The sequence below is a fragment of the Scyliorhinus torazame genome, chromosome 24 (genome assembly GCF_047496885.1).
Source record: "Scyliorhinus torazame isolate Kashiwa2021f chromosome 24, sScyTor2.1, whole genome shotgun sequence".
Taxonomy (NCBI): Eukaryota; Metazoa; Chordata; class Chondrichthyes; order Carcharhiniformes; family Scyliorhinidae; genus Scyliorhinus; species Scyliorhinus torazame.
Window position 1 is genome coordinate 48738968 of NC_092730.1, and position 13432 is coordinate 48752399.

Here is a 13432-nt window from a genome sequence, read left to right on the forward strand (position 1 = left end):
TGTAAGTAGAGTCGCAGGTGGACAGGGTGGTGAAGAAGCCATTCAGCATGTTCGGTTTTATTGATCAGGATATTGAATAAAGGAGTCGGGACGTCTTATTAGAAGTTGTACAATACATTGGTAAGAGCACACATGAAATACTATATTCAGTTCTAGTCACCCTATTATGGGAAGTATATTGGTAAACTAGAAAGAGTGCCGAAGAGATTTACGAGGATGCTACCAGGACTTGGTCCTCTGGGTTATAAGGAGAGACTGGACAGGCTTGGATTTTTTCCCTGGAGCGTCGGAGGCTTCGAGGTGAACTGATAGAGGTCTATAAAATAATGAGGAGCATAGATCAGGCAGATTGTCAACATATGTTCCCAAAGGTAGAGGAGCCTAAAGGGCATAGGTTTGAGGTGAGAGGGGAGAGATGCAAAAGAGACCAGAGAGGATTTGCTTTCATGCGGAGGGTGGTGAGCATCCGAAATGGGCTGCCAGAGGCAGTGTAGAATCGGTACAATGTTTTCCTTTAAAATACAGTGAGATATTTACATAGAACATACAGCACAGAACACACGATGTTGTGCCGAACCTTTGTCCTAGATTAATCATAGATTATCATTGAATTTACAGTGCAGAAGGAGGCCATTCGGCCCTTTGAGTCTGCACCGGCTCCTGGAAAGAGCACCCTACCCAAACTCAACACCTCCAACCAACACCAAGGGCAATTTTGAACATTAAGGGCAATTTATCATTGGCCAATTCACCTAACCTGCACATCTTTGGACTGTGGGAGGAAACCGGAGCACCCGGAGGGAATCCACGCAGACACGGGGAGGACGTGCAGACTCCGCACAGACAGTGACCCAAGCCGGAATCGAACCTGGGACCCTGGAGCTGTGAAGCAATTGTGCTATCCACAATGCTACCGTGCTGCCCTTAAGAACAAATAAATCTACACTATATCATTGTACCGTAATCCATGTACCTATCCAATAGCTGCTTCAAGGTCCCTAATGGTTCCGACTCAACTACTTCCACAGGCAGTGATTCCATGCCCCCACTACTCTCTGGGTAAAGAACCTACCTCTGATATCCCTCCTATATCTTCCACCTTTCACCTTAAATTTATGTCCCCTTGTAATGGTTTGTTCCACCCGGGGAAAATGTCTCTGACTGTCTACTCTATGTGTTCCCCTGATCATCTTATAAACCTCTGTCAAGTCGCCCCTCATCCTTCTCCGTTCTAATGAGAAAAGGCCTAGCACCCTCAACCTTTCCTCGTAAGACCTACTCTCCATTCCAGGCAACATCCTGGTAAATCTTCTTTGCACCTTTTCCAAAGCTTCCACATCCTTCCTAAAATGAGGCGACCAGAACTGTACACAGTACTCCAACTGTGGCCTTACCAAAGTTTTGTACAGCTGCATCATCACCTCACGGCTCTTAAATTCAATCCCTCTGTTAATGAACGCGAGCACACCATAGGCCTTCTTCACAGCTCTATCCACTTGAGTGGCAACTTTCAAAGATGTATAAACATAGACCCCAAGATCTCTCTTCTCCTCCACATTGCCAAGAAATCTACCGTTAACCCTGTATTCCGCATTCATATTTGTCCTTCCAAAATGGACAACCTCACACTTTTCAGGGTTAAACTCCATCTGCGACTTCTCAGCCCAGCTCTGCATCCTATCTATGTCTCTTTGCAGCCGACAACAGCCCTCCTCACTATCCACAACTCCACCAATCTTCGTATCGTCTGCAAATTTACTGACCCACCCTTCAACTCCCTCATCCAAGTCATTAATGAAAATCACAAACAGCAGAGGACCCAGCGGTACGCCACTGGTAACTGGGATCCAGGCTGAATATTTGCCATCCACCAGCACTCTCTGACTTCTATCAGTTAGCCAGTTCGTTATCTAACTGGCCAAATTTCCCACTATCCCATGCCTCCTTACTTTCTCCATAAGCCTACCATGGGGAACCTTATCAAATGCTAATTTGATCAAATCAAATTTACCTGGGCAGGGTGAATATAGAGGGACATGGATCAAATGTGGGCAAGTGGGACTAACTTGGTGATAGAAACTGGGCAACATGGACAAGCTGGGCCGAAGGACCTGTTTCCATGCTGTAAACATCTATGACTCTGTGACTTTATGGAGGAAGTGTTCAATCACACAGGTCAGGTCAAACGCAGTGACACCCTGCTGGGATTGATCTAAGCTACAGAGTGTGAGGATGTTTAGCTGAACAAACCGGAATGCTTGAAATATTTTACGAATCTGTGGTATCACTAACAAGAGAAATAGTTAACATTTCAGATCCTGACCCTTCATTGGAACGACCTGTTCCTCTCTCCACAGAAGCTGCCGTGTCAGCTGAATATTTGCAGCATTTTCTGTCTTGGTTTCAGATTTGCGGCATCCGCAGTATTTTGCTGTTGGGCCAAAGGACAATGAGTTGTCTTTCCTGCTCTGAGGGTTATTGCAGGTCTCTCTGGCTGTGATTATCGCTGATTATCCATCTCTAGGATCTGTATTATTCAATAAGACTGCCGTTTGTGGAGGGTTTCTGAAATCCAGTCAGGGAGCTGGAGTTAAAATACACGGAGCCCTTACTCAATCTAAATGTAGGGCAGAACAGTCTCGAGGTGCTCAACGACCAGCCCAGTTTGTTTGTTCCTGTGAATACAACAGGATATAAACAGAGACAGCTGCAAACACATGCTGCATTTCATTCATAAAGTCATCGAATCAGACAGCAGAGAAATGGCCCTTCAGCCCATCGCATCTGTGCCGGTCAGAAACAACCACCGAACCATTCTCATCCCATTTCCCAGCACTTGGATCATCGCCTCGTGTACCCTGGGATCGCAAATGCCCATCTAAACACTTCTTAGATATTATGAGGGGCTCTGCTCCACCAACCTTTCAGGCAGCGAGTTCCAAACTCCCGCCTCCCTCCAGGGAAAGAGGTTTTCCAATAAACGGTTTCACAAGAAAAGCCTCTGCAGTCAGGAGCTGAAAAGGGAGAGATGACCCCTCTGTCATCTTGTACTCTGTGCCGCTGTTAATAAAGTCATGACACTGTTTTATTTATAAACGACTCTTACAGCCTGCCCTGTCACCTTCAATGATTTGGACACATGTCCCGCTGTTCCTGCACTCTTTTTTGTAAATAGACACTTTATTTTATATTGTCTACTTCTGTTCTTCCTACAAAAATAAATCGCCTCACTCCTTGTCTGCTACATGTCCTCCCTTTGCACCAACCTGGCTGTGTGCTTTCGGAGTTTTACTAGAATTTCTGTAGCGCTTTTCACAACCACAGGACGGCCCAAAACATTCCCAGACAATGAAGTAGTTTTGAAATGTCGTCACTGTGCGAATTACTGAACTTTTGAACTGCCTGTTGGACAACTACAGAAATCCTCATATGGGGATGGGAAAACGCTGCAGGTGTGGCTCTGTGGCGCAACGGATAGCGCGTTGGACTTCTCGTCGCTGTCGTGGTGAGACATTCAAAGGTTGTGGGTTTGAATCCCACCCGAGTCGCTTTTTAGGCAAGGTTTGAATAAATCAGCAACAAGTTTATCAATGTCCCCAGGTGAGTGAAACTGCCACCCCGAACTCCCTTCTGAAAGGCGACTCCAGTCACTCTCCCCTTTCCCATCAGAACAACATCACAGAAGAAATCCCATTCTCGACAAAAATAAAATCTTTGCAAGCTGCTGACCAGAGTCAGTCTGTTCCCTCCTCAGACAGATTGCAAACCGGGCAGACATATCAGCGGGAAGTTTGTTCCTCACAGGCAGCTCCAAACAAGGATGATGTGAATCGACACCACTGAATGCTAACACCAACACGTTTATCACAGCTGTGATGAACAGCTCATGTTGCAGCTTTAGATCAGACAGTGGAGGATTATCACAGGCGCTCTATCAGACTGCATGTTCCTTCAGACAGGTTTCCGACTGGACACTTGGAATGAGCGGCTGTGTGAACATTCGCGGTTCAGGGGTAGATTTCTCACTTACCAGACTGGAGTTCCGGGTCCAGTCCCAGACATTTCCCTTTCTCTTTCTGAACCCATCCCTGTCCTCTTGCTCATTTGCACTTTTCATTGTTCCATCAATGGCTGCCGCGTCTTCCGCTGTCTGAGCCTTGAGCTCTACAATTCATTCTAGAAAAATCTCCAGCTGTCTCTCCGCCGTCCAAGTGCAAAATGAATGAATGCAATTAGAAGCAAAAAAAAAAAAGGGACGGGCAAGAAACACACCAAACAAAACATAACCTAAAATTACTGAGCTCGATGTTGAGGACGGAGTTCTGTGGGTGACTACTTAAATGTTGAGGTGGTTTTACTCGAGTTCCCGTTAATCTCCATTGGAACACGGATGACCAACGACAGAAAGGTGAGAGTGGGAGAGGTGGAGAATTGAAATGACAAGTGGCAGGAAAATCAAAGACATGATTGTGGATTGAACAGAGATTTATCAAAGCGGTCACAGTCTGTAATCTGACCTGTTGAAGTAGATGAGACCAAATTGTGGCAGCAAATACCGATGGGGGCGAATGGCCTCCTTCTGCACTGTAAATTCGATCATAATCTATGATACAGGAGATTAAACTGAAAAGCACAAGTGTCTCACTGGTTCACTTGGGATGAGTGTTTTGGGCCCTTGGATAATGAGGAGGGAGGGGGTAAAAAGGCAGGAGTTGCATCTCCTGCACTTGCAAAGAAAGGTGCAGATAGAAAGTGAGTGGATATTGGCGGTGGAGCAGCGGTCGCGGAGGGGATTGTCCCTTCAGTCTGGTGAATGGGGAGAGCAGGGGAGGGCGTTTTTGATGATGTCATAAATGGTCCCTGGGATACAGAGACTGACGGGCTGCAAGGTGAGAACAAGCGGCACCAAATCAGTTCAGCTCGACTTACACAGGACACAACAATGTCAGTAACGGAAAGATCTTTTGGGATAAGAGCAAGAGTTTTGCAACATCGTTCATTTTTATTTCCATTTCCCACCTTAGCCGCTTTTCCTACAAATGTTGGCAGCGGTTGGATTTCCACCCGCATCCTCGGAGAGACTGAAACCTAAACCCATCTCCTCAGACCGCTCGGCCTCGCTATCCTAAAGGTTCATTGTTTCTGATACTGATGACTGGTGATTGGCATCTTGCTGTTTATCAGCTGAGTCCAGGATTTCACACTGAGGGAGAAGGAAATGATCCAGTCACAGAGCTGGAACGCTGCTTCTAGTTTTCTCCCCACAGATACTGTTTAATTCTGAGCATTTCCAGCATTTCCTGTGTTTATTATTTATGATGATCAACATTTGAGGTAATTTGCTTTGTGATTTGTGAACTTTCTGAGCTGAGTTCAGGGGACTCGGTTACCAAAATATTTTAAAAGTTATTTGACGGGATGTGGGTGTCGCTGAATCCGTCAACAACTATTGTCCAAAATTAATTACCCTTGAGAATTTGGCGGTGACGTGATTCTTGAGCCGCTGCAAGTCCATGTGGTGTATGTACACACACAGTGCTGTTAGGGAGGGAGTTCCGGGATTGTGAGCCAGCCACAGAAAGGGTGATATATTTCCCAGGATGGTGTGTGTCTCGGAGTGGAACTTGCAGGTGGTCGCTGTTTCTCTGTATCTGCTCCCCTTGTGTTTCCAGGTGAGAGATCCCGCGGGGTTGGATGACCCTCGCGGGGGAACAGCCAATGTCAGGGGTGGGATTTCAATCCTCGCCTCCAGAGGAGACTGCGACCTGAACTGCGAACTGGCCTTAGACCCGCTCGGCCATCCTGACACACGATGCACTATCAGAAACTCCCAGCGCAAATGATATCAAATCCATAACTGCAGTGACCTGGGCTAAGTTTCCGAATCAGCACCCACACAAACATTACCTACAGCCTAGAGCTCAATGACTGAAGATCGAGTTTGTCTTTCCAATGAAGATGGTTGGAGTGTGAACAATTTCCTGTCCTTCCTTTGATTTTCTCCAGGCCTGTGGGGAAGTTGCTGGGTGACAGGTACAATATTGAAGTGAGGAAAATGGAAAAGTGAATTGGTGCAATGACGCACCCTTTGTTTCTCTGCAGTTTTTATTGAGGGGAGTTTGTGTTCGTTCACTTGGTGAGGATCACTGACTGTATGTGATTGTGGAGCAGGCAGAGGATGTGACACATGTCCGGAAGCAGCCGAGTTTGTGGATGTTGCTCCATGAATCTTCACGGCTCACAGGGTGAAAGGAGTTTTCGACGTCGAAAATGACAATGTCCGGCAGCTGGAGCTTTCCCTTGTATTTTATGGAATCTGGGAATCAGCGGATCATCAAAACACAGAAATGAAACACGTCTAGTCACAGTATTTTCTCACATGATGTTAACATCAGTTATCTCAACGCAGCAGGTGGCTGCGTGGCCTAACGGGTAAGGTGAATCTACTGACAATATCAGAAAACTGCAGGTTCGAGTCCTGCCGCGGCCGTTTCAAACAGAAATTACATTGCTGGTTTTCCTTCCTCAGCTCAAAGTTCCGCGATTCCGTCTAAACATTTCCCGACTTGTCTCAGAATCTATTTTGTTGCTATTTTGTTCATTCAATTGTCTCTCATCTTGGTACTCTGCTTAGATCCTAAGGAATCCACAATTTCTGTTTGATCTGGATAAACAATCGAAGCTCCATCCAGAACAAAATGTTTTGTGTCAATCGGTTCAATAAGATTCTGTGGCGGGAATTCTAATCTACTCAGGAAGATGTTTAGTAATGAGCTGAATGGACGGTTTTTGTTAACTGGGGTGAAAGGTTAAGACACTGGATTGGGAAACCTGCGGCCCGAACTAATCTTTGGGACAGAGAATAAATCCCAACACGCCCTCTGGTGACAGTTAAATTCACTGATTTAATAAATCTGGAATTGAAAGGCATGGGAGCTGGTTAACTTTAGTCAGGTGTAAGCTGGTACCTTTTCTGATTGGTTAGATAATGCACCGCAGTCAATACTGCACTTCTTCACCAACTGCGCCCAACTGACCGCAATGTTTTTTAAAAAAACATGAATTTCTGGAATATCTGTAACTGATATTGTTACACCAACAATTTAATCAGTCGAACAGTGCGTTTAGGGAGCTGAGATTTTCGAATAGTTCAAGGGTTGGACTCCAAATCCAATGGTCTTTTTTCACGGAGATTCTATCCCTTCTCACATACAGCAAGAAGTCTTACAACACCAAATTAAAGTCCAACAGGTTTGTTTCAAATCACTAGCTCTCGGAGCGCTGCTCCTTCCCCAGCTGAATGGAGAGGTAGGTTCCAGAAACATTTATATAGACAAAGTCAAAGATGCAAGACTTTAAATGCGAGCATTTGCAGGTAATTAAGTCTTTACAGAGCCAGAGAGAGGGGTAACCCCAGGTTAAAGAGGTGTGAATTGTTTCAAGCCAGGACAGTTGGTCGGATTTCGCAAGCAAAGGCCAGATGGTGTTTGGAAAGTTATCAAGGGTTGTCTATAGAGTCCTGTATCTTTTGGGGAGTGGTCAGGATTTGTAGTTGATATACTGTTTACTGTGTGTTTATAAAATGTTAACTGGATTCATGTAATTAAAATACTTTTGTTTTAAACATACTTTAGATCTCTGTTGCATCACACCTGTAAAATGGGCCCTTGTGCTCCCCATAACCAAAATGTGTTTAAAGTTGTGGGTCAGGTGAACTCCGTGATATACTTTGGGGTTCTCTAAACCCTGGCCCATAATACGTGGACCGAGGTACAGTGAAAAGTATTGTTCTACATACAGCCCAGACAGATCGGTTCTTACATGTAAAACATAAGACATGCATAAATACACAATGTAAATAATAATAACAGTAATAATAAATGTAAGTAATATTAGTAAACAATAACAAATCGTAAATAGAGACAAGAGTGAAAAGTTGGGTTAATCGCGTCAGTAAAATGACACAAGCAACATTCAGTTTACGGACACTCCTGGAGCCTGATGAGATCAGCAACTGATGTATTTGCATTGTGATAAGAAGTCTTACAACACTAGGTTAAAGTCCAACAGGTTTCTTTCGAATCACTAGCTTTCGGAGCGCAGCTCCTTCCTCAGGTGAATCGAAAGAAACCTGTTGGACTTAAACCTGGTGCTGTAAGACTTCTTACTGAGCCCACCCAAGTCCAACACCGGCATCCCCACATCATGGCTTACATTATGACAACTAATACAAAAACATGCAATTCGTGGCCATGAGGCGGTAGGTTCAAATCCCACCAGAGTCGGCTTTTGGGTGTCACCGTGGTTAACACTCAGGGGCTCGCGGTCAATTCCAGCCTTGGGTTACAGTCTTGCACGTTCTTCCCGTGTCTGCGTGAGTTTCCTCCACTGTCCGAAGATGTCCAGTTTAGATGGATTGGCCATGTTAAATTGGCCCTTAGTGTCCAAACGTTTACGTGGGTATGGGCCGTAGGTTGGGTGCTCCTTGGGGTGATCAGTGCAGACTCGATGGGCCGAATGTCCTCTTTCTGCACAAGAAGTATTCTATGATTGCTTAAACAGGGTGAAGATGGCAGCCTCAGGACACAGAGACAAGGTAAGCTCTCAGGCCAGAGTAAGAGCCCTATGTAATGATTCATAACATTGGAAATAAACTGCATAAATACATTTATTGTGGACTGGTGCCATCTCCTGGCTGAACGGGAGGCGTTCGGCAAAGACACTTTCATTCATGAGCATTTTAAATTTGGACACTCCTCAAATACAATACACAAAATAATCTTCATTCGTGCGCTTCTTTCTTAAAATCCAGCTTCATTCTTTTTCAGTACAAATGTTTTTTGAACACATGAGTTCTCAGTTAGAAACAATAGTAAACAGCTGGGTTATCCGGGCCAGAAAAATGAGACAAGTACATTTCAGTTTACAAACTGTGTTATGGACACTCCTGGTACCTGGTGAAATTAGCACCTAGGTTACTTACAAAATGATGACTAATTAATAAAAGTGATGATTTAAGCAGGTTACAAACGGCAGCATCGGGACACAAGGACGAGTTGAGGTCTCAGGCTGCAGTAAGAGTCCTATGTAATGGTACCGTACGGCCTGCCGAAACAGGCGCCGGAACGTGGCTTTTCACAGTAACTTCACTGAAGCCGACTTGTGACAATAAGCGATTGTTGTTACACACAGAACATCAGAAATAAATACATTTATTGTGGACTGGTGCCATCTCCTGGCTGAACGGGAGCCGTGCGACACGGACACTTTCGGAACATTCTTAAATTGGAGTGAAATAACATAAACATTGTAAGAATGATTAAAAACAGTTTCTCAAGCAAATGCAAAGTGAAGATAAACAATAGTTGGGCCATGGTGAGTCAGCAGGGACGGTATATGGGGAGCATTGCTCCCTTCCCGGCTGTTGACAAGCCTTCAATTTGTTGCGCTGCTTTATTTAGAACTTTCAGTTCGGCTGGTCAGTTTCACAATAAGAGACATTAAAAATTCTGATATATGATAAATTCTGGCAAAAGATGTGACAAAAATAAATTTCACATTGCTTTGTGAATTTTCACAATTCTGGTTCCTGATGAAGTTAATATGAACGTTACTGAAGTGGTGATCTTGTCCTGACAAATCAGAAAATTCAGAGCGAAAGCAGAATGAGAAACACAGCTTCAGGGCACAAGAAGATTCTTATGTAATGACATTTCATCAGAAAACATTGAATGATGAAAACGACACCGCATTTTTCGAACAAATGGCTCCAACATTACCATTATTTCGCTGCGAGTAGGGTTCGAACCTACGCGGGGAAACCCCATTGGATTTCGAGTCCAACGCCTTAACCACTCGGCCATCGCAGCTTATATCTGCACTGCCAATTCGTTCTATAGAAAGCATTGTAAAACCAGACACGCGGGATTGCAGTAATGCGATGAACGGTGTCCCAGTCTTTCTGTGAGTAGGGATTGAATCTGCGTGGGAAAAAAACCCCATTAGATTTGGCGCCACGCCTTCACAGTATTGAGAATGTTGAGCTGAACGAACTGATTTGATAACAGGAACACAAGGTTATGTCGCTGGACTGGGAATCCAGAGGCCTGAACTCACCTTTCGTGACAAGATTTAATAAATCTAGAATTGAAATTTAGTCTCAGTAATGGCGGAGAAAGGTTCTGCTTCAGACGGATCATATTTCCACAACTGGGAACACATTTACACAACAGGGAATGATTAGCACAACCACAGTGAAGTTCTGTCACCGGCAGAGTCACGGTTCCATGACAGAGAGCACAGTTACACAGCAGGGTGCACAGTTACACAGCAGAGAGCTTTGTTACACAGCAGGGTGCAGAGTTACACAGCAGAGAGCTCTGTTACACAGCAGAGTGCACAGTTACACAGCAGAGAGCTCAGTTAAACAGCAGGGTGCACAGTTACACAGCAGTGAGCACAGTTACACAGCAGAGAGCACGGTACACAGCAGAGAGCACAGTTACACAGCAGAGAGCAAGGTTACACAGCAGAGAGCACAGTTACACAGCAGCGAGCACGGTTACACAGCAGAGAGCTCAGTTACACAGCAGAGAGCTCAGTTACACAGCAGAGAGCTCAGTTACACAGCAGAGAGCACAGTTACACAGCAGAGAGCTCAGTTACATAGCAGAGAGCTCACTTACACAGCAGAGAGCACGGTTACACAGCAGAGAGCACAGTTACACAGCAGAGAGCAAGGTTACACATCAGAGAGCACAGTTACACAGCAGCGAGCACGGTTACACAGCAGAGAGCTCAGTTACATAGCAGAGAGCACGGTTACACAGCAGCGAGCACGGTTCCACAGCAGAGAGCACAGTTACACAGCAGAGAGCAAGGTTACACAGCAGAGAGCACAGTTACACAGCAGAGAGCTCAGTTACATAGCAGAGGTCAAGGTTTCACAGCATAGAGCACATTTACACAGCAGAGTGCACAGTTACACAGCAGAGAGCACAGTTACACAGCAGAGAGCTCAGTTACACAGCAGAGATCACGGTTACAAAGCAGAGAGCTCAGTTACACAGCTGAGAGCTCAGTTACACAGCAGAGAGCTCAGTTACACAGCAGAGAGCTCAGTTACACAGCAGAGAGCCCGGTTACACAGCAGAGAGCACGGTTACACAGCAGAGAGCACAGTTGCACAGCAGAGAGCACAGTTACACAGCAGTGAGCACAATTACACAGCAGAAAGCTCAGTTACACAGCAGAGAGCACTTTTACACAGCAGAGAGCACAGTTACATAGCAGAGAGCACGGTTACACAGCAGAGAGCACGGTAACACTGCAGAGAGCACAGTTACACAGCAGAGAGCTCAGTTACACAGTAGAGAGCTCAGTTACACAGCAGAGAGCACAATTACACAGCAGAGAGCTCAGTTACACAGCAGAGAGCACAGTTACATAACATAGCAGAGAGCACGGTTACACAGCAGAGAGCACGGTTACACAGCAGAGAGCACAGTTACACAGCAGAGAGCAAGGTTACACAGCAGAAAGCACAGTTACACAGCAGCGAGCACGGTTAAACAGCAGAGAGCTCAGTAACACAGCAGAGAGCTCAGTTACACAGCAGAGAGCTCAGTTACACAGCAGAGAGCCCGGTTACACAGCAGAGAGCACAGTTACACAGCAGAGAGCACAGTTACACAGCAGAGAGCACAGTTACATAGCAGAGAGCGCAGATGCACAGCAGAGAGCACGGTTATACAGCAGAGAGCACAGTTGCACAGCAGAGAACAAGGTTACACAGCAGAGAGCACATTTACGCAGCAGCCAGCACGGTTACACAACCGAGAGCACAGTTACACAGCAGGGAGCACAGTTACACAGCAGAGATCAAGGTTACACAGCATAGAGCACATTTCCACAGCAGAGAGCACAGTTACACAGCAGAGAGCACAGTTACACAGCAGAGAGCACAGTTACACAGCAGTGAGCACAATTACACAGCAGAAAGCTCAGTTGCACAGCAAAGGGCACAGTTACACAGCAGAGAGCACAGTTACACAGCAGAGAGCTCAGTTACACAGCAGAGAGCACAATTACACAGCAGACAGCTCAGTTACACAGCAGAGAGCACAGTTACACAGCAGAGAGATCAGTTACACAGCAGAGAGCTCAGTTACACCGCAGAGAGCTCAGTTACACCGCAGAGAGCACGGTTACAAAGCAGAGAGCTCAGTTACACAGCAGAGAGCTCAGTTACACAGCAGAGAGCTCAGTTACACAGCAGAGAGCCAGGTTACACAGCAGAGAGCACAATTACACAGCAGACAGCTCAGTTACACAGCAGAGAGCACAGTTACACAGCAGAGAGATCAGTTACACAGCAGAGAGCTCAGTTACACCGCAGAGAGCTCAGTTACACCGCAGAGAGCACGGTTACAAAGCAGAGAGCTCAGTTACACAGCAGAGAGCTCAGTTACACAGCAGAGAGCTCAGTTACACAGCAGAGAGCCAGGTTACACAGCAGATAGCACAGTTACAAAGCAGAGACCACGGTTACACAGCAGAGAGCACAGTTACACAGCAGAGAGCTCAGTTACACAGCAGAGAGCATAGTTACACAGCAGAGAGCTCAGTTACATAGCAGAGAGCTCAGTTACACAGCAGAGCGCACAGATACATAGCAGAGAGCGCGGTTACTCATCAGAGAGCTCAGTTACACAGCAGAGAGCTCAGTTACACAGCAGAGAGCACAGTTACACAGCAGAGAGCACGGTTACACAGCAGAGAGCAAGGTTACACAGCAGAGAGCACGGTTAAACAGCAAAGACCTCAGTTACACAGCAGAGAGCTCTGTTACACAGCAGAGAGCACAGTTACACAGCAGAGAGTAGCGTTACACAGCAGGGAGCACGGTAAACAGCAAAGACCTCAGTTACACAGCAGAGAGATCTGTTACACAGCAGAGTGCAGAGTTACACAGCAGACAGAACGGTTACACAGCAGAGAGCACAGTTACACAGCAGAGAGCACAGTTACACAGCAGAGAGCACAGTTACACAGCAGAGAGCACGGTTACACAGCCGAGAGCACAGTGCACAGCAGAGAGCACAGTTATACAGCAGGGAGCTCAGTTACACAGCAGAGAGCACAGTTACACAGCAGACAGCACGGTTACACAGCAGAGAGCACATTTACACAGCAGAGAGCACAGTTACACAGCAGAGAGCACAGTTACACAGCAGAAAGCTCAGTTACACAACAGAGAGCACAGTTACACAGCAGAGAGCACAGTTACACAGCAGAGAGCCCCGTTACACAGCAGAGTGTGCAGTTACATAGCAGAAAGCAAGGTTACACAACAGAGAACACATTTACACAGCAGCCAGCACGGTTACACAGCAGAGAGCACAGTTACACAGCAGAGAGCACAGTTACACAG

General features: G+C 46.0%; 1 non-coding gene across 1 annotated transcript; it reads right to left on the minus strand.

Annotated features, from left to right (window-relative positions):
- Positions 1–9787: 9787 nt before the first annotated feature.
- Positions 9788–9869, minus strand: trnas-cga (transfer RNA serine (anticodon CGA)). The gene has a single exon. It is a non-coding gene; the product is annotated as a tRNA-Ser (tRNA).
- Between the last annotated feature and the right edge of the window lie 3563 nt (positions 9870–13432).